This window comes from Electrona antarctica (assembly GCF_951216825.1).
Source record: "Electrona antarctica genome assembly, chromosome: 4".
NCBI classification, from domain to species: domain Eukaryota; kingdom Metazoa; phylum Chordata; class Actinopteri; order Myctophiformes; family Myctophidae; genus Electrona; species Electrona antarctica.
Window position 1 is genome coordinate 43,901,419 of NC_136809.1, and position 21,230 is coordinate 43,922,648.

At 44.7% G+C, this 21,230-nt stretch overlaps 1 protein-coding gene across 3 annotated transcripts in view; it reads right to left on the bottom strand.

Moving 5' to 3' along the window:
- The window catches only part of LOC306922422 (receptor-type tyrosine-protein phosphatase delta-like), a 266,548-nt gene that overhangs the window by 180,288 nt on the left and 65,030 nt on the right, over window positions 1-21,230 (bottom strand). For all 3 annotated transcript variants that reach the window (XM_079500021.1, XM_079500020.1, XM_079500019.1), the window contains exons 3-4: window positions 11,313-11,388; window positions 6,793-6,837 (exon numbers count right to left, since the gene is read on the bottom strand). The gene's annotated coding sequence lies outside the window, so the exon portion shown is untranslated. The remainder of the gene's footprint in view (window positions 1-6,792; window positions 6,838-11,312; window positions 11,389-21,230) is intronic.

Sequence of the window (21,230 nt, forward strand, 5' to 3'; positions counted from 1 at the left end):
CACCACCCGCCCGCCACCAGAGGGGGTTACTACCTGTGAGTGGGGAGTGTTGAATATCAACATCCTAATAGACCAATTATTTGTTTGCTTTACTATGAGAGCCAGCAGAACATGTCTGTCTGTCTGTCTGTGTGTCACGCTGTAACACCACCCGCCCGCCACCAGAGGGGGTTACTACCTGTCAGTGGGGAGTGTTGAATATCAACATCCTAATAGACCAATTATTTGTTTGCTTTACTATGAGAGCCAGCAGAACATGTCTGTCTGTCTGTCTGTGTGTCACGCTGTAACACCACCCGCCCGCCACCAGAGGGGGTTACTACCTGTCAGTGGGGAGTGTTGAATATCAACATCCTAATAGACCAATTATTTGTTTACAAACATTGGGACTGGGCGCAGGTGACTGTTTCATGTAATCAATTCCCAACAGATCTCAAAACCTGTTGTTTTGGGGAGCGCTGGTTTCAGTCCATTCAACCTCCTCTTGTGAGTTGGCTAGTGAAGTGCACCCTAGGAGACATTTATACTTCAAAGCCCAACAGTGTTGCGCACAGAGAACAGCTGATATACAAGCTCACATCGCATCACAGATGCGACTGTTGTGAGCGTAGAGGTCTGCGTGCGCGACACCATCGTGGGACGAAGCATACATTATACTTGATGGGCTGCAGGTGCGCGTGCAGCCGTGCACAAATAGGCTCTGCTGCCGTAATCATGAGCGCACCTCCCGTTCTTATGACAGCGACTGGAGGTGTGGTTTTGAGGACAACTGTTTTGAATTGCTATTATTGTTCAAACACAACAGAAACCAAGGATTATATATTTCAAGGGCGAGAGATCACAATAAAAATCCTAATCATTCTTCCTCCACACTTGGAGAAAAACAGCATCTGAAAGTTTGATGGTTCATTATTTACACGTGAGTGCAGTTAGAACTTTTCCATTGCATCTTATGAGAGGTGGTGTTCTTCTGCTGCCTTTATGTGCACGCATGCTGTTGCTTATCAGTGTGACGTCGTCTGATAAGGCGTACATCCAAAAATTATGACAGGCAATTCCTGCTGTCAAAATATGACCCCCCCAGTCAAAAAAACACTTGAAATAGACACGCATGCTTTCCAAGGTGTGATTTGGGGTCCTAAGGATGAATACAAAATGAATATCAACATCTTAAAACCAAAATGTTGAATTGTGGGTTTGAGTCCTAACACCACACCAAAGTTCAGAAACTAGTCACCAAAAGCCAAATCTTGCTGATTTCTTACAAGTCCGCCCCCCGCTAATAGTACAAATCAATGACAAAATTTAAATTCTTTGCAGGGACAGTAGACGCATGCTTTCATTTCATATTTTAGAAGTGAATTGAATAAGGTTCGAAGGCCATACCTCATTCCGGGACCAACTGAAATACGTGCACATTCACAGTGTATCTAATATGTTTCTAACGATATAATTATTTGCCATTCTACAGCAGTTCAGCATATTCCAATTTATTGTTTTGGAAAATAGTTGGCAGTAAATATCAAGTATTCCATGAGTGGGATAATAAACTAAAGTACTGGGTTTGAGTACTTCGTCTACCACAAGTATAGCTGGTGCCAGCTATGGCCGCTATATTGTGGAATTGCCTATTTAAGTTGTAAAAAACGACTTCTTCGACCCGTTGAGGGCTTGGCTATAATGCGCAATGGGTCAATGCCCCCCCCCCCCCCCCAATGGGAGAAAGAGAAAGAAAATGTTTATTCCACTGTGTAACTCTAAAACCTGTGATTGGCCATGGGGTCTAACGCCACGCGTGTGTGTGCCGCAGTGAATAACGTGTGTTATTGAGAGACACACACACACACACACACACACACAAAGTGTACACTTTGAACGAAGGCAGACAGCGATGTGTCTTTGGCCACTGACCGTGCTGGGTACCTTTCCTACCTATACCGAATGTCACCATCCATCAGCATCACCTGCCGAATGTCACCATCCAATTAGCATCACCTGCCGAATGTCACCATCCAATTAGCATCAGGAGCGTCCCACGGAGCTCATGTAGTCAGTGTGTGTGGGGGGAGAGAGAGAGAGAGAGAGACAGAGAGAAAGAGAGAAAGAGAGACAGAGAGAAAGAGAGAAAGAGAGAGCGAGAGCACGTGCCTTATGCCTGGGTGTGTGACATGACATGACATTTAAGCTGGTGGATTTGAGAGGCCCTCACTTTCCTTGCCCTTCCACACACCATATCACACAGCATAATATAAGCCTCCAGCCCTCTGGGCCTGTCCATCCAAGCACTCAACACAAAAGAGCCAAACTGAATCGCTCTAGTCTGCACTCTAACATCAATACGTCCATTGTTGTGACGCTTGGCGGGACAAAATAGCATCGTAGCACAGAGCAGAAAGTCAACGTTCACATAGCACCGTATAGCACAGAGCAGACAGTCGACGTTCACATAGCATCGTATAGCACAGAGCAGACAGTCGACGTTCACATAGCACCGTATAGCACAGAGCAGACAGTCAACGTTCACATAGCACCGTATAGCACAGAGCAGACAGTCACGTGAAATGCAAACGTTGTGTGAGCCCGCCGTGACGGAACACAGAGAACCTTGTTGTGAGCTGGGCAGAAGTGTGGGGACGAGAAAGAAAGAAAGAGAGAGAGAAAGAAAGAAAGAAAGAAAGAGTCATAACAGGGTGATGACTGTCTGGGACCCTCAGCTATGATGATAATCCCATTAGGACTGCACTGGCTCCGATGAGTAGGCTATGGTGCTCTGCGACAGCAAGAGAGATTACTTTTATCAGTGTGTGACTGTGTACCACTGTGCGCATGTGTGTGTGTGTGTGTGTGTGTGTGGTCAAACATGTGCATGAGCGCGGGTCCTCCGCTGACCCTCCTAATTGTCAGACGTGACTCAGGCGAAGGTAATTACAGCCACAAAGGCAAACGGGGCAGCACACAAAGGCTACGGCTCGCCCAGGAGTCCCCTGACTAATGGCTAATGGTGCCATAAAGGATGGAGTCGCACGTACACGTGTGTGTGTGTGTGCACACACACACACACACACACACACACACACACACACACACACACACACACACAGCCGTGCCTGTCTCCCTATCACACAGAAGCATCGCACAGTCATAGAGAGAGAGAGACACTGCATGGGAGGGAACAATGTCTCTCTCTCACACTGCATTAGAGAGCAGGAGATAGATGGGTTTCTGCTGAGAGCTCATCTGAGCGTCCTCCTCTGTTCTCTGTCCTACGGCTCTGACCGTCTCACCACGGTCCACTTCCACAGGAGGCTCTGTTCTCCTGACCGCCTCACCACGGTCCACTTCCACAGGAGGCTCTGTTCTCCTGACCGTCTCACCACGATCCACTTCCACAGGAGGCTCTGTTCTCCTGACCGCCTCACCACGGTCCACTTCAACAGGAGGCTGTGTTCTCCTGACCACCTCACCACAGTCCACTTCCACAGGAGGCTCTGTTCTCCTGACCGTCTCACCACGGTCCACTTTCACAGGAGGCTCTGTTCTCCTGACCGCCTCACCACGGTCCACTTCCACAGGAGGCTGTGTTCTCTGACCGCCTCACCACGGTCCACTTCCACAGGAGGCTCTGTTCTCCTGACCGTCTCACCACGGTCCACTTCCACAGGAGGCTCTGTTCTCCTGACCGTCTCACCAAGGTCCACTTCCACAGGAGGCTCTGTTCTCCTGACCGTCTCACCACGCTCCACTTCCACAGGAGGCTCTGTTCTCCTGATCGTCTCACCACGGTCCACTTCCACAGGAGGCTCTGTTCTCTGACCGCCTCACCACGGTCCACTTCCACATGGAGGAGGATTAACCCGTCCAGACCGTGAAGGCGTCTGTGTCACCTGAGATTTTAAACCACTTTATATATCCATTTATTATTTATCCTTTTATTCTATTCAAAAAATAGCATACAAGATCGCAGCGCTTTTGAAAAATCTTGATTTTTTTGCTAATCTTTGAATATAATATATATATATATATACTATTTTAAAGCAATTTTTTTTTAATTAAAATGCTTCTGGGTGGTCCCTGGAACAAAGTTTGTTTGTTCCCGTTTATTAGATGTTTTTAAAGGTGTGATGCTTCTTATGTTTTTATCATTGTAGCACTTTGAGATTCTGATGAATGTAAAGTGCGTTATAAATAAAATATTATTAGAACCACTGACGTATAGAGAAACAAACGTTTTTTTTTAAATATATTTATTAATATTATTATATTTATTTTTAGAATCAGCCGCTCAGGTCTAAATGGCTTAAGCTCCGTAACCCCCCCCCCCCCCCACCCCGCCCCGCCAGACTAAACTCTCTATTGAGGAATCATCTAGCTGGGTGTAATCCCTGTGTGAAGCCAGAACCCTGTATTGGTACTAGTGTTACATTTTATCTCTCACTGCGTCTGGTACACGGCACGCACCCCACCAGAGGTTTCCACCGGTAACATTAGGATGTTTTGTCTGCGTGAGGGGAACATGGCCTCGGGGTTGTTTGAAATCGTTTTGGTATAAATGGAATAAACAGAATTAGTTTACTTTCAGATACACTACACCCGCGGGGGGAATGCAGCAGGAAGTAATTGAAAGGGGCAGACTGGAGTTCTTTTTTTTTCCCTCCCAAATTATGACGTTGAAAGACATTTTAATGCATTTGCTCTATATTTATAATTAATTTAGTTATTACAAGGCCGATGCCCGTTGGGAACACATGCCCCTCCGGTTATGCAATGCCCATTGCATAGGTAATACCACTCTGTTTGTCTGTTTCAGCTTTATGCCCAATATATGGAGATTTCTGTATCTGTGTCTGTGTCCCTTTTATGCCCAAAAAGGGACACCTTCCTCAGTGGCAGTGGGATAAAACAGCAGTGACAACATAGAAACGTGTGTGGGGAGGATGAATCAATTGGCATAACGACTAAATTGGGGGTAAACCGTTTTGGGGTGAATTTATACGTACACCGAGTATAACACAGGTAGCATATCTTCTTGTTCTACTTCATTCACGTATTTTCCAATTCATACATTTCCCACTCTATTCTATTCTCCGCAGAACGAGGACAGTGCAATGTCGATGACATTTAGCCTCGCAGACCCAAATCTAAATATTTTGTTCGATTTTGTCCCCAATTCCATGCTGTATTTATGTGGTACCATAGGAGAGACAACAGGCAAATGTTGAACAAAATAACATTTAAAAAAAAATATATATTCTCGAATTGTGTAAAGATCTATAAGGGTCCATTTGGTTACCACCTGGAACCCCCTCAAGGACCACGGGTGGTTCCCGGACCACTGGTTGAGAACCACTGCCCTACAGTTATGCAGCCACTTTGCTTGCAATATGGTAGGAGGCTTTGTGAATGAATTATACCTTGCCGCGCGTCGGTGTCGCTCTGCCCAAAATAGTCCATCGTCACGCAAGCTTTGTTGATTGACCATTTTTGGACGAGTGTTATGTATGCCACTGCTCTGTAAACACAGCCACACTGACATGGATGCATGCGTTTAATAACCGTATGGTGATTAAGGGCGATATAGAGCCAGCATCATGATCCAGCCATGGTGTCTGTCTGAGGGGCAGAGTGGGCTACCCTCTGCCCACGCTACCGTCAGCACAGGCTCCCTGTTTCTGCTGCTCCTACGCACACTGTGTGTGTGTGTGTGTGTGCGTGCGTGCGTGCGTGCGTGCGTGCGTGCGTGCGTGCGTGCGTGCGTGCGTGCGTGCGTGCGTGCGTGCGTGCGTGCGTGCGTGCGTGCGTGCGTGCGTGCGTGCGTGCGTCTGTGTTTATGTGTACGTGTGATTGAGTGTGCGTTTGACTGGATTATATCGATCAAATTTGCAGCTACACCAAGGAGCGACTTCTCAACATCACACTCTCTGACCCCCTGCAGGCGTGTGCATGAGTGTGCACTCACATGCACATACACACACACGCGCGCACGCACACACACACACGCACACACACACACACACACACACGGGCACAGCCACACACACAGGGGGCCTGAGGCACCAAGCACTTAATTTCCTATTCCTCCCACTCTGTCATTTTTCTCCTTATCCTCTGTACCCCTCATTGTAAGCCCCCCCCCCCCCCCCCCACACACACACACACACACACACACTCATAGTCACTATAGCAACCTCACATGGAGGAGACCAATGATCATCAGCCAGAGTGCATAACATGTCACTAAGAATGCGATGGAACCACACATACACACACACACACACAAACCAAAACACCCACACACGCAGGCATGTGCACACATGTGCCTCGAGCAGCGAGCTTCCAGGGGCCTCCAATATATATATATATATATATATAATATATATATATATATATATATATATATATATATATATTTTGTAATTATTATTATTATTTGTAGTAGTAGTATTGCATTGCATCGCAGCCTTCCAATCAGCCTTGTCAATTATTCAGCCTCATCCTGTACGTCCACTTACCACTAGTTGGCAGCAGCTAATAATCATAGTCTAATAGTCATGTCACGTTGACCTATGTGTTGTAATTGTTCCCACTTCCCGGTGTGTACACTAGCAGCGCTGAGAGTTATACACACTGACATTTCTTTTTATAGTTTTTTTTATAATAATAATTCATTATTAAAATGATGACGTCATGAACGGGGGCTCCCGATCCTTAAGGCCGGCAGGCCGCCGCTGCACACACACACACACACGCGCGCACACACACACTCTTTAAGTAAAGTCAAAGACGAGGTCTTACCTTTATTCATGGCGCATCCTGTAGCGTGGAGTTTGAAAGAGGGAGCTGCGGGAGAGGACAGAAGAATATATTTCATTGGCGCTGCGCTGTGTGTGCCCTTGATCTATCAGAAGCTATTGATTGGTTGTTCCACTGTTTTTTTCCTGGCCAGGAAGAATAATATGTTTTAGAATCTCTCTTGCAGGAGACAGAGAGATAGATGAGGGAAAGGGAGGCCATTGAGGGACTAGCCCATAAAACGGGCCAGGCGGACAGACAGACAGACAGACAGACAGACAGACAGACAGACAGACAGACAGACAGGCCTGCTATGGCAGTGGTTTTAAACCAGTGGTCCGGGGACCACCAGCGGTCCTTGAAGGGGGTTCCAGGTGGTCCCCATCTAAATTATGTAAATTGGTAACCAAATGGACCCTTAAAGATCTTTACGGGTCCATTTGGTTTCAGTTTATGCTCTCAAGAGTTAAATTATTGTTAAACATCTGCATTACTTAATTTACAAGAAGTCTACACAATTAGAGAATGTAGAATAATTGTTATTTTGATCAATGTTTGCCTGTTATCTCTTCTAATGGCACCACATCAATACAACATGGAAGTGTGGACAAAAGTCTAAATGTCATCAAATGGTGGTCCGTGACTCCAATGTAGAATAAATAATGGGCCTTGATATGAAAAGGGTTGAAAACCACTGTGCTATGGCGTCACACGTGCCTTGGCTATGCTACTTTGCTGCCACCTCTAGGAGAGACTCGGTATTGCGTCCAGGAAGAAAAATGCTCCATAATAAAGGCATCACATCAGCAGCAGCACCATCCAAAACCAAAACAAGCATATTTTATTGTGAAAACTACAAGGTCCATCTTTGATGAGTGTTTCAGGGTCATTGTACCAAAGTATAAATTAATTTTCAGCTGGTCGTTTGTCTGATTCGAGCTCCATCCCCAGGATGTCTCATATTTCTTAAGCAGTGGTGGAAAAAGTACACATTCTTTTTTTACTTAAGTAAAAGTATCGATACTGCAATGTAGAAACACTCGGTTACAAGTAAAAGTCCGGAATTCACCTTGAGTAAAAGTAGAAAAGTATTGTCATAAAAATGTACTTAAAGTACCAAAAGTAAAAGTACTCGTTATGCACAATGCATTGTGAGCTTGTAGATAGGCTATTTTCAAATGGCTAAAATGTATTTATTTGGGTGGTTAGTGTGTTTGGTAATACATTTTCAAATAATTGTAGTGGAGTAAAAGTAAAAAAATAAAAAAAAAGATCTGAGATGCAGTGGAGTAGAAGTAAAAGTACTGGTAATTGGAAATATACTCCAGTAAAGTACAAATACCAAAAATTGCTGAAGTAAATATACTTGCTTTACACCACTGCAAGGCAAATGCATAATAATAAGCGCAGTGTACTTAAGTGTGTTATCTCTGACAACATCTAAAGATAATGGTTTTGGAGGAGGTGTTTTGATATGAAGCAGAGGAACGGCACCCTGATGCCAGATAGAGTGAGTCACACAGAGAGAGAGAGAGAGAGAGAGAGAGAGAGAGAGTGAGCCTCAAAGAGGGAAAAGAAAAGTGCAGTTCAGTGCTTCCTTCCACACAGTCCGCCGTACGGAGCCTACAGCCTCTCCATCTTTTAATAACAAGCCCAAGAAGACAGAGAGAAAGAGAGAGAGAGGGGGGGGGGGGGGGGGGGGGACGCTTTATATTTAGCCCGGTGACGCCACGAGAACTTTGAGCGCTAACGTGAGAGGAAAAGTCAGTGATGCGTTGGAGAGCAGCATGTTCAATAATGTATCAGATCAGCGCAGCGCTTTTTTTAAAAACAGCTGGGGATGTTCTCTCCACCGAGGCAGGTCAATCTAAGGTGTGACCCAAAAGAAATTGCAATAGTAATCGTTCAAGGTTTTTTATGATCCTTTAGGGTCATCCAAATAACATATATATATAATGTTGAATGAAATAATGAGTGGACCATGTTGTAAAGTCAGGGGTTGAAAGTTGGGGTACCATTAAGATCCAATATAGGGAATCATTTTCAAATTTTCATTATGCTTTAAGTCGCATGTGACGTGTCAGACTAGGGGTGTTTTCATGATTCTGAATCCATTCCAAGCATTAGTTTAGCACGAAAAACACTCCTTGGGCTAAAAACGGCCATAGCCACTTGCACAAATGTGCAAGTCGCATTTGTGATGACAGCTATATGGACATTTTTAGACCAAGGAGTGTTTTTGTGGCCCATTATTGTCTCCACCAGGCCGAAGGCATGGGGAGAGAGTATGTTTTGCACTCCGTCCGTCCGTCCGTGTGTGTGTCCGTCCGTCCGTCCGTCCGTCCGTCCTTCCGTCTGTGAACAGCTAATCTCCGGCACCGTTAACCCGGTCGATGCCACATTTTGCACACACACTCCCTGGATGCCAACGATGAACTTCTGCCCCAAAATATCCAGAACGGCCTGTTATAGCGCCACCAGGAGGCCGCTTTGTGCAATACAAGTTTTTGGACAGTACACCTACAGATCTTCTCCAAACATCACGCAAATTGGTACACAGTCTCTCTAGAGCCATTCAACGAAACGGGTCTTTCAGATTTCTCAGACTCCTTCCTGATTGGCTAAGATTGGCTTCCAAAGTTCGCAGGAGTGCTCAGTTTCAAACAAAATGCTGCAAATCATGAACACATCGTGTGATTTCCGTGAAATTGTGCACGCACATTCCCACTAGGCCGAGGAAGAAATGCCACATGAACATTTTCAACTCAGCCTCATGGTGGCGCTATAACTGGCCGAAAAGTGTTTTTACCTCTAACTGCACGGATCTGTGGATAACTTTGTATGCCAACTCCCTAGAGGCCAAGGAAAAACCTTTGCCTGGAATTTTTCACATCTGCTCTTTATAGCGCCACCAGGAGGCCGACATATGTAAAACACATTTTTTAATATTACTCCTTCAGATTTGAGCCACATTTCACGCAAATCGGTACACATGCTCTTCATAGTCATGTGATCAAGACTGGTTTGTTTGATTTCTCATAATCCACCCTCATTGGCTATGATTAGCTTCTGAGTAGCCCGCTTAGTACCCGTTTTGTACATATCACCACAACTACTCAACGCAGCGTCCGATTGTGGTGAAACTGTGCATGCATACCCACTAGGCTTTGGAAGAAATGCCACTTGACAGTTTTCAAATCAGCCTCATGGTGGCGCTACAACAGGCCAAGCCACGTCACACACACACACACACGCGCACACACACACACACACACACACACACACACACACACACACACACACACACACACACACACACACACACACACACACACACACACACACACACACACACACACACACACACGTTTATATTGCTCCTAAACATTTTGCCAAACATCACACACACACTCCTATCCTCCTGGTGGAGACCTGTGCCCAGAAGGGCACTTTTTCTAGTTTATTCTGCATTTGAGCCACGGACCACCATTTGATGAGATTTAGCCTCTCAGACTGAAAACTAAAGGATATTTTGTTGTAGTTGGATAAGATTTTGTCCACAATTCCATTCTGTATTGATGTTGGTACCGGGAGAGATAACAGGCAAACGTTGGTCAAAATAACAATTCTTCTACATTCTCTAATATTGTAGACTTATTGTAAATTAAATAATGTGGATGTTTAACACATTATAATGTAACTCTTGAGTGTAAATAATCGTGTACTTTTGAATATTTAAGTATTCAAAAGTATTTAAGTATTAAATACAATTTTGACAGAGAAACTTCCACTTGAAGTAGAGTAATATTTGATTATATACTTTGACTCAAGTACTGGAGTTGGTTACTTTGTCCACCACTGCTCTCTCTCTCTCTCTCTCTCTCTCTCCCTCTCTCCCTCTCTCTCTCTCTCTCTCTCTCCCTCTCTCCCTCTCTCTCTCTCTCTCTCTCTCTCTCTCTCTCTCTCTCTCTCTCTCTCTCTCTCCTCTCTCCTCTCCCTCTCTCTCTCTCTCCCTCTCTCCCTCTCTCTCTCTCTCTCTCTCTCTCCTCTCTCTCCTCTCCTCCCTCTCTCCCTCTCTCTCTCTCTCTCTCTCTCTCTCTTCTCTCTCTCTTTCTCCCCCCCTCTCTCTCTCTCTCTCTCTCTCTCTCTCTCTCTCTCTCCTCTCTCTCTCTCTCTCTCTCTCTCCTCTCTCTCTCTCTCTCTCTCTCTCTTTCTTGTGCTCGCTCTGTCCTTCTCAGTGGACTTGGCACAGCTTTTTTACAATCATAAATCATAGACAATCAGAGAGACATCTGGCCTAGAACACATCGACTTTGGAGCAGAGGTAAAGTCTACATTCATATACTGTGTGTGTGTGTGTGTGTGTGTGTGTGTGTGTGTGTGTGTGTGTGTGTGTGTGTGTGTGTGTGTGTGTGTGTGTGTGCGTGCGTGCTGTGCGTGCGTGCGTGGCGTGCGTGCGTTGCGTGCGTGCTATCAGGAGTATCCTTAGCAACATCCAAATCAACATTGATGTGGTGACTTACCACTATAAACACATTGATCCACTGAGCTGCTTCATCTTTGGGAGACGAAGGATTCAGAAATCTCCCCAGAATTCTCCTGCAACAAAGAGAAAGAGAGAGAGCGAGAGAGAGACAGCGAGAGACAGAGAGAGAGAGGGGGGGGGGGGGGAGGGGGGTATGGAGGAGAATGAGAAAAGGAGGAAGGGATTACAAGCAGATTTAGATTTTCACAACTTGGTATTGTTAACAAATTAAACACTATATGCTTCAGTGGAGTCCCCAAATGAAGGGCTCTATACTATACTAGGCTCCTATCCACCTGTTTCCAGTGTCCCATGAGCCTTTGCGTGAAATGTGTGCATCACTTCCCTCTTCCTCATGGCTGTAGCCAAAGTTAATCGTTAATTTAGGAAGACAGTCCGTCCTGAGCCACTACAGGCGACATGGTACAGTACACAAATCCTACAAAATCCTATAGCCTCGGTCCCATGCAGGCTTACTCATCTGCGAAGAGACAAGCCTTGTCACAATATAAGGCAGAGATTGCATAACCGGAAGTGTCGATCCGGTACATCCGTCAGATGTGTTTCCCCCAGATACGATATTTTTCGACCAATCACAACACTTGTTTCATACACGGTCCACATGGACGGCGGGACGTCAACCGGAGATGGCATCTCTTGCTTATTACCGTCTTGGTTGCTGTTGCTGCTGTGACCAGTCTTGTCAGATATTACAAACAGAAACGAGCGGCCAGGTCCAGGGACGTGCAGAGAGTGTTAGAGGGGCAGGGGCTGAAATCCCGTAAAGAGGGCACTTTTGGACAAAAATAGCGAAAATAGCAGATCTACAAGCTCTCAACGCGTCGCGCTGCAACGCGTTGAGAGCTTGTAGATCAGCTATTTTCGGGCCGCAACCCAGCACTCTTTAGCTAGTGGAGATGCGGTGTAACGACATGGATTTCTAAACCAATTTGTTCAACGCAAAATACTGGGTTCAAGTTCAGGAGACTCCAGAAAAAAAGCAATTCTCCTGAATGCTGCCTTCCGGTGTGGCATGGAAAGGAGTGGCATTTGCATTTCTTTCACCATGTAGTAAAAAGTAAACGCTGCATTCGTGGTCTGGAAAGGGCAGTTGTTTTACAGACGGGTAAAAGGGCAGGGGCTGAAGCCCCCTTTGATGTCTATGTGTGCATGTCCCTGACCAGGTCTATGAAAACAAGCCCAAAATAAGAAAGGCTGTGTTTTACCACTTTACCACCGTGGCTATTTGAAAATAGGTTTAATCTGTCTTAAACCCATTTTGACCTGAGATCAGATTCTAAAAATGTCTTCTACATCCCGACAGTTTTCTGAAAAAGCTATGTTTCTATGTCCGTCGTTCTTCGATTTTTCAAAAATAGCAGACCTACAAGCTCGTAGCGCGCCACTCGGTTGTGCGCTATGAGCTTGTAGATCTGCTATTTTTCAATAGCTAAAGCATAACATAATGCTAACACCAAAAGGGGTTCCCGCCCAAAATGGGTTAAAAAAAGAAAAGAAATCACACGTGTGAAGTGAGGGGCGCTCTTATCATCGTACATCATCACATTCCGACCAATCACTTTTGTCGTCCTCACTTTTCTGTCCTCAATTTTTATCCTCACTTTTTAAGCCCTCAGCCAATCAAATCATCGCTATGGGGTGGGCTATACACAGACACACAATAAGAATAAATTGAAATATTTTGAATACTTTTGGCACAATTTATTTTCAAATGGAGGTCCGTGGACAATTACATATAAATCTGGGGGTCCTTGACGTGAAAAAATGTTTAAAAAAAGATTTCAGAACCGTACCACTGGTTTAAACAACATTAGGAAGCAAGCCCAAATAAGCAACTACTACCCTTTTAGAAACAAGCCCAAATAAGCAACTACTACCCTTTTAGAAACAAGCCCAAATAAAGCAACTACACTTTAGAAACATGCCCAAATAAGCAACTACACTTTAGAAACAAGCCCAAATAAGCAACTAAGACTTTAGGAACAAGCCCAAATAAGCAACTACACTTTAGAAACAAGCCCAAATAAGCAACTACACTTTAGGAACAAGCCCAAATAAGCAACTACACTGTTGGGTGCCATTTCTTCTTACGCCTTGGATGACAATTGGATGATTTGAGGCATTTTATTCCAAAAATGTGTTTTGCAAGAATCCACCTGTTGGTGGCGCTATAACAGGTCAATGTGGAAAGGGTGGGATATATTCCTGAGTATTTTTGTTCAAAACGAGCCAATCCTGCAAATCTTGAAAGCCAATATTAGCCAATCAGGATGGAATATGAAATATCGGACAGATCTGTCTTGAGCACATGACTATAGAGATACTGTGTAATGATTTTTAGACAAAATATGGAGGAGTAATATCAAAAAATTAGTTTTACAAAAGTCGGCCTCCTGGTGGCGCTATAACAGGCCGGGGCAGATGTTCATCGTTGGCATCCAGGGAGTGTGTGCGCAAAGTTTGGCATCGACTGGGTTAACGGTACCGGAGATTAGCTGGTAACAGACGGACACACACAAACACGGGTACACACACACAAGACCAAATAAGCAACACTTTAAACACAAACACAAAAAACACAACCAGCAACTACCAATATTTACAGTACAGTAGTGTGCTGGTACAGTACAGTGCGTTTGCGTTTGAGTACACACATACAGTATTGCTGCAGTATAGAGTAGAAAACCCTATTTCTATATTTTTGCCGGTGTTTCGTAATGCCCCACTCGATCATACTAGAGTACAGCCGTCATACTAAATACCAAAAGTAGCAGATCTATAAGCTCGAAATGCAGCTTGAGAGCAAAGAGGCGCATTTTTAGCTTGTAGATCTGCTACATTTGCTATTTTTGTCTCCACCAGGCCGAAGGCATGGGGAGAGAGTATGTTTTGCACTCCGTCCGTCCGTCCGTCCGTCCGTCCGTGTGTCCGTGTGCGTGTCCGTCCGTGTGTGTGTGTGTGTCCGTCCGTCCGTCTGTGAACAGCTAATCTCCGGCACCGTTAACCCGGTCGATGTCAAATTTTGCACACACACTCCCTGGATGCCAACGATGAACCTCTGCCCCAGAATTTCCAGAACGGCCTGTTATAGTGCCACCAGGAGGCCGCTTTGTGCAAAACAAGTTTTTGGACAGTACACCTACAGATTTTGTCCAAACATCACGCAAATTGGTACACAGTCTCTCTAGAGCCATTCAACGAAACGGGTCTTTCAGATTTCTCAGACTCCATCCTGATTGGCTAAGATTGGCTTCCAAAGTTTGCAGGAGTGCTCAGTTTCAAACAAAATGCTGCAAATCATGGACACATCGTGTGATTTCCGTGAAATTGTGCACACACATTCACACTAGGCAGAGGAAGAAATGCCACGTGAACATTTTCAACTCAGCCTCATGGTGGCGCTATAACTCGCCGAAAAGTGTTTTTACCTCTAACTGCACGGATCTGTGGATAACTTTGTATGCCAACTCCCTAGAGGCCAAGGAAAAACCTTTGCCTGGAATTTTTCACATCTGCTCTTTATAGCGCCACCAGGAGGCCGACATATGTAAAACACATTTTCTAATATTACTCCTTCAGATTTTATCCAAATTTCACGCAAATCGGTACACATGCTCTCCATAGTCATGTGATCAAGACGCGTTTGTTTGATTTCTCATAATCCACCTTCATTGACTACGATTGGCTTCTAAACCTTTCAGGAGTAGCCCGCTTTGTACCCGTTTTGTACAAATTGCCACAATTACTCAACGCAGCGTCCGATTGCGGTGAAACTGTGCATGCATATTCCCACTAGGCTGAGGAACACACACACACACACACACACACACACACTTATGCACAACTCTCTGGTAAGTATCCAGGTTTAACTGCACTGTTTGTCTTTAAGTTCAAAACTTGAGTTACTAGTTACTTTGTAGATTCTGATTATTATTATTAAATTAACACACACACACACACACACACACACACACACACACACACACACACACACACACACACACACACACACACACACACACACACACACACACACACACACACACACACACACACACACACACACACACACACACACACACACAAAACATCCTCCTGGTGGAGACATGTGCCCAGAAGGGCACTTTTTCTAGTTAAATCTGATTCTCTCTGTTTTTCATGAATTGAGTATAGTACATGAGGACTCCAATGGAAACAAGCTTAAAGGCTTTCTTGGATTCTTCCTTTTAGCATACATCGTATTGTAGCTAATGTACTTGTATTTCCCACAGCTCGTCCAAGTAATATTCAATCAATCAATTGTGAGTTTCCACCCGACAGAGACGATATACTAAAGCAATAAGCCACCTTGTATTTTATAATGGCTGAGAGGCGTGGTGACGACCATCTCAGACTCAGACATCTCAATGTGTTCGTTTTGCCAAACTAACACAATCATTGAGAAACACAATTCATGTGTTAGGTCAATGTCATGGTAACTTTATAATAGAAAGTTGCCTTCTTCAGGGTATGAATGTCATGGTAACTAACATATTCTATAGAAGTTCATAATGTTTTAAATCCAGATTTAGCTGATATGTCTGTGAACATCACGTCAAAACAGCTAGCATAGCGACTTAGCGAACAGCTGTTCAGATTGACAAGTGAATAATGGGCAAGCGCCAAGCGCCGCCCGGGCCGGAGTCACTCAGTCACCAGTCACCACTGTCTCACCATGCTATGTGTGTGGAAATCAAGCGCTTCCCTTCTACAGATATGCTGGATCACTGTAACGCACCTGGGATTGATATAAACCGATTTAAGGTACAAATGATCGTGACATTTACTACGTGGTCTAATCAGAGACCAGCCAATCAGAATCAAGTATTGGGACTAACCATTTTAGAAATGTATGCATTTCCCAACTAAAAAACATGTTTCTAATTTATATAAAGCGCTGGATGATGTTTCTCAAAACACATGGTACATTAAGGATAAATGGGAATTGGAATTCAATATAATAATTGAAGACAAAACCTGGGAGGACATGTGTGAAGGATGTCACAAGGGAATAAATAGCCAGTTGTGGAAGGAATTTGATTGGAAACTCAAAACTAGATATTTCTATAGAGAGTATGCGCATGCTTAAAGTGAATGGCACATCGAGTGGCAAAGCAACAGGCAAAGTGAGTTTAACATTGTTTAATGTTGTTTAATGCAATCAGATAAGACTTTTCTGTGTGGATGTATGGGCTGTCAAGGCCAGAAAGTAGTTTTTTGCCACTCAGTAGGCGTTCCTGCATAACTTCCTGGTTTGATGATGATGTCACACTACTATAACCCAATGGAAACAGAGACTGAAGCAGGTTTATATAATGGAGGAAATGACTGCAAGGTTACAATTAAAAATGGAAAGTTTCATACTTAAATGGACTCCTGTAATATTGTACTTGGGTGTTTCAGTGTATGTGTAGAGGTCTAAAAGTGCCGAGTAGTGGTTGTTGTGTCTATAAAAATGCTTTGAAGAAGTTGCAGGTGCCCGGTCTGTAGCCGGCTGGGGGGCGGGGGATCCGGGGGCCTCTGGCCAGTCACTTGGTGGCGGGCTGAAGGTCACCGGAGCTTCTGTCTCCTCGGGGTGCGAGCAAGGGCTGGATGCAGGCCGGGCTTGTGACAATTAATGTTATATATCTGCTGTATATTATGGGTCATGTCTCCTGCTGTTCCCTGCCTTGCCTTGTCTGAAAAATGCTGTATTTTTTAAGTTTGTCAAGCTGTTTTTCTGTTTTTCTTTGGATTTCTTTTATTGTCTCTGTTTTTGTTATGTATTTTTGTTTTCTTGCATTCACATTTATGTTTGATTTCTGTTTCATTGTTCATGTTTCATTTTTTGAAATAAAAACAAAGTAAAAAAAAAGAAAAAAGAAATGTATGCATTCGTGTGCATGTTTGCATAGACAAAGGCAGCTTAACTCAACTCTGTAAGGGACTGTCACGGAGGTGTGTGTGTGTGTGTGTGCGTGCGTGCGTGCGTGCGTGCGTGCGTGCGTGCGTGCGTGCGTGCGTGCGTGCGTGAGTGCCCTAAGTTCAGATTTCGTGCATATGGAGCCGTTCCAGACGCAGTTAGAAGACGGATAGGCCCAGCTCGGATCCTATTCTGGAGGCTTTTAAGGCTTTTAAAGGCTTCCATGACGCTGGACTGGGACAAGCATATCCAGTGGCTCCGTATGATGATAAGCGCACACTCTGACAGATCCACTGAGAGGTTGCATCAGGACATTATGTGCACCAAGAGGGCGTGTTAAGTCCATGCTAAGTAAGCCAGTGATTCTCAAACTTTTTCATGTCAAGGACCCCCAAATTGACACTCATTAGCGTCAATTAGTACAATTAGTACTTTTGGTACTTTAAGTATCATGTTGAAGCCAATACTTTTACTCAAGTAAAATTTTAATTCCAGACTTTTACCTGTAATACAGTATTTCTATATTGCAGTATTGATACTTTTACTTATGTAGAAACTTTGAGTACTTATTCCACCACTACTCATCCCACGCACGCACGCACGCACGCACGCACGCACGCACGCACGCACGCACGCACGCACGCACGCACAGGCAGAAGCACACGCACACGCACAGGCACGCACAGGCAGAAGCACACGTACACGCACAGGCACGCACAGGCAGAAGCACACGCACACGCACGTATCCAGGCATTACTCATCTATATTCTCTGACTGCAGTGTGCTGCCGGGTTACGGGGTACAGGCATCATCATACGTTAGGTACTAGGCAGACTGACCCTGGCCGTGGAGCACAGACAGCCCTGGGCTCTGTGGTGTGCAAAGTGGAGCAAAACGGGAAGAACTCCTTCTGGCTGCCAGGACCAATTGAGGATGGTTCACTGGGGGGGAAAGCTAAGGTATTAATGTCACTTTCTTTTTATAAGTCCTAGAGTCCATCCTCTGTTGAACTCCATGGCCAGAGACAGACGGAGGACAGAGGTAATAAACTTGCCCACTAGTGCAGTGCAATAGTTTTGTTTTCCGTGTGGACTCAACTGAATCCAACTGAATGTGTGTTTGTTTTAATAAAAAAAAGAAAAGAAAAAAGATAAAAAGATAAAAGAATAAGAAAACGAAAAAGAGAAAAGGAAAAAAGGAGAAAACATTAGGCATTTTTTAAATGCCTATTAAAACCAACCAAAAAGCTCATGACACACAATAACAGTATTGAAAGAGTACCATATTATAAAGAATGAAAATGGAGGGAGCATTTTCCAATGACATGTGTCTGATTAGATGCAGGAGTAGTGCACTGAAGTCACCACTAGTCTGTGCTGTTACACCACCCATGCCTTTGTTCCGTTTGACCGACTTAACAAAATAAGGGCAGAGGATGATGGCAGCATATATTACCTGCTTGATCTATGGATGTAAAAATATGGGCGACTTAATTAGAGATGAAATCTAGGATATGGGTTATTTCTGGTGCTTTCTTTGGCCCGTAAGCAGTTTTCACTGGACTATAACATCAATGTAATAGATAAAATGTATACAATTGTCACTCATGTCTCACACGACTCGCAGCAAAATTCTCATGTGCTAAATTTAACTCTTGAGTTAAGCACATTTCTCAGTGTTAATAGGCTACTGGCTCTGAAAGTCATTGGGTGGATTTGTTTTTCTTCACAACACACGTTTTGTATCTTGAGAGGATACTGCGTCCTTGGTTTCCTGGCATGTTTTTTTTATTTCCCCCAATAATCTGTTAAAGCCAGCAAAATATAATGGGGTTGGGGACGGTTAAGAGAACATTGGTTATTCTCTTTTGTGAGTGCCAGCTTTCCTTTCCAAATTAAGGCTGTTGTTCCTACTGGGTTTGCTATACTCCCCAGTAAGAAAGCACCTGCTTGTTAGTGAGAATGTGCCTCACCTGTGTTGGCCTGGCAGAGGTAATTAAAGCTGTGTGGCCACCGCCCGCGTCGTGCAGCGGGACTCTGGATCAATGCTAGGATTGATGCCAGCTAGAAGCGAACGTCAATCCAATGCAGCTCTCTTTCATACTTTTGGCTTTGGGTTTTGTTTTCCCTCTAGCATTCATTAGTTTGTGCAAATAGTTTCTTGTCTAGTAGTGGCCATGGTGGCAGTCTTTTAGGAACCTTTTTAAGATTTTTGTTTTGGGGGGGACACAGCTTTTGCCTTTTTTATTGATAGTTGTACAGTAGGTAGACAGGAAACGGGGAGAGAGATGGATTGGAAGACACACAGCAAAGTTTGTCGGGATCGGGACTCGAACACGCAACACACTGTCATGCTGGATTACCAGCCACGGTACCTGGACCGCTAAACCGGCAGAGGCAACCCATTTCCATTGTACGGACCCCTGCAGCTTTTCCCTGCCACTCCAGTCTGCCCAGTTCAGTTTCAGTTTATTTGTATTTATAGTGCAACATCACCCCACGGGGTCTCTGTGCACTTTACAACAATACACAGCAAAAAAACACAATAGCAAGGAAACACTGTAAAGCATAATAAAATGTTCCAACACACATACATTCAGAAAATACAACATAGGGTTTTAAAACCACAGGGCAGAGCAAGGTGAACATAGTGGTTTCAGTTTCACTGAAACCACTATGTTCACCCAGTGAGGATGTAAGTAGACCACAAATCCATTCACTCCAATGGAAAGTTATTTTTCTTTCTTTCTTTCTTTTTTTTTTTTTACAGCAGTGGGCGAATTGTGAAGCCTCTCATTATAGTTCCTGAACTCTAGCCTCAAACAAACGCTACACGGCCATTGCTGAATGGTATAAAGACTAGAGAGGCCCTCTGGGGTCCAAGCCCCAGCTATGAGCAAGACACTGAACCCACCCGGGGACAGAGTGGCATTCTGACGCACTGCCATTCCGACCACGTGCCTCCGGCGAGTGGTTAGGGACAGGGACGGGCTTAGTATGCTGCGGTGTGTCAGAATAGCGGGCTTCGGCATGCCGGTGTGTTACCCACTTAACCCCTAACAGCTCCCCTCCTGCACTCAAGTGTGACTGACTATAGCCTATAGACTATCAGCAGGGTGAAGCTGAAAACTGAATTCTGTGGGGCACTTTTAAAAGGCAAGATAAAGAATTGCGTTTGTATTTTTATCAGCACATCTGAATCAATAACACTCACAGCAAACTCATGATTGACACATTTTGTCTGTGTATGGATGCATTGACGACCTCTGGTTTTGAGCTTGTAGATCGGCGATTTCCGCTATTTCTCAAAAGCAGACGCATAATGGATCCCCCAGCAAATGGAACCCTGGGTCCCAGAAAGGAGTGACTCACTGCCCACAGTCAGCCTGTACAACTACAAACAAACACTGAAAACTCTGAGACACTATCACTACTGTAGCATTATAAAGAAATGCACTTTTAACCTCTGAAAATAATATGTTCTTCTCAGTTGTGTGTCTGACGTATAAAATCATACATGATCTTGCACTACCACCTAAAGCAAAAGTGCAGCTCGCCAGTGCTTGCCGCCCCCCCCCTGCATCTTTCTTTAGTGTGTCCATGTAGGTAGGTGTGATCGATGCCTGCATGTGTGTTGGCTCCCGCAGCACAAGTTTGCTGGCCGGGAGCTCCCTGTGTTCGTAGCCGTCTCTAGGCCGTCCTCGGACGAGCCCCCCCAGCGGTGTCTCCAGTCATCTCAAGCCTCCACATACTGCATCTATTTGGCTATAGCTCACCGGTCTACTTTCCACCCCTGCACCTTTCTGTAGTAGGTCTACGCAGGTAGGTGTAGTAGGACGCTATTCGATCGGTCGGTGATCGATGCCGGTGTCATGCAGTGCTGAATCAACCCCTGCGAGGGCTCTGGAGCTACACCAAATCAAAGGCCCCATGCACGTGCAATTCACACACGTGC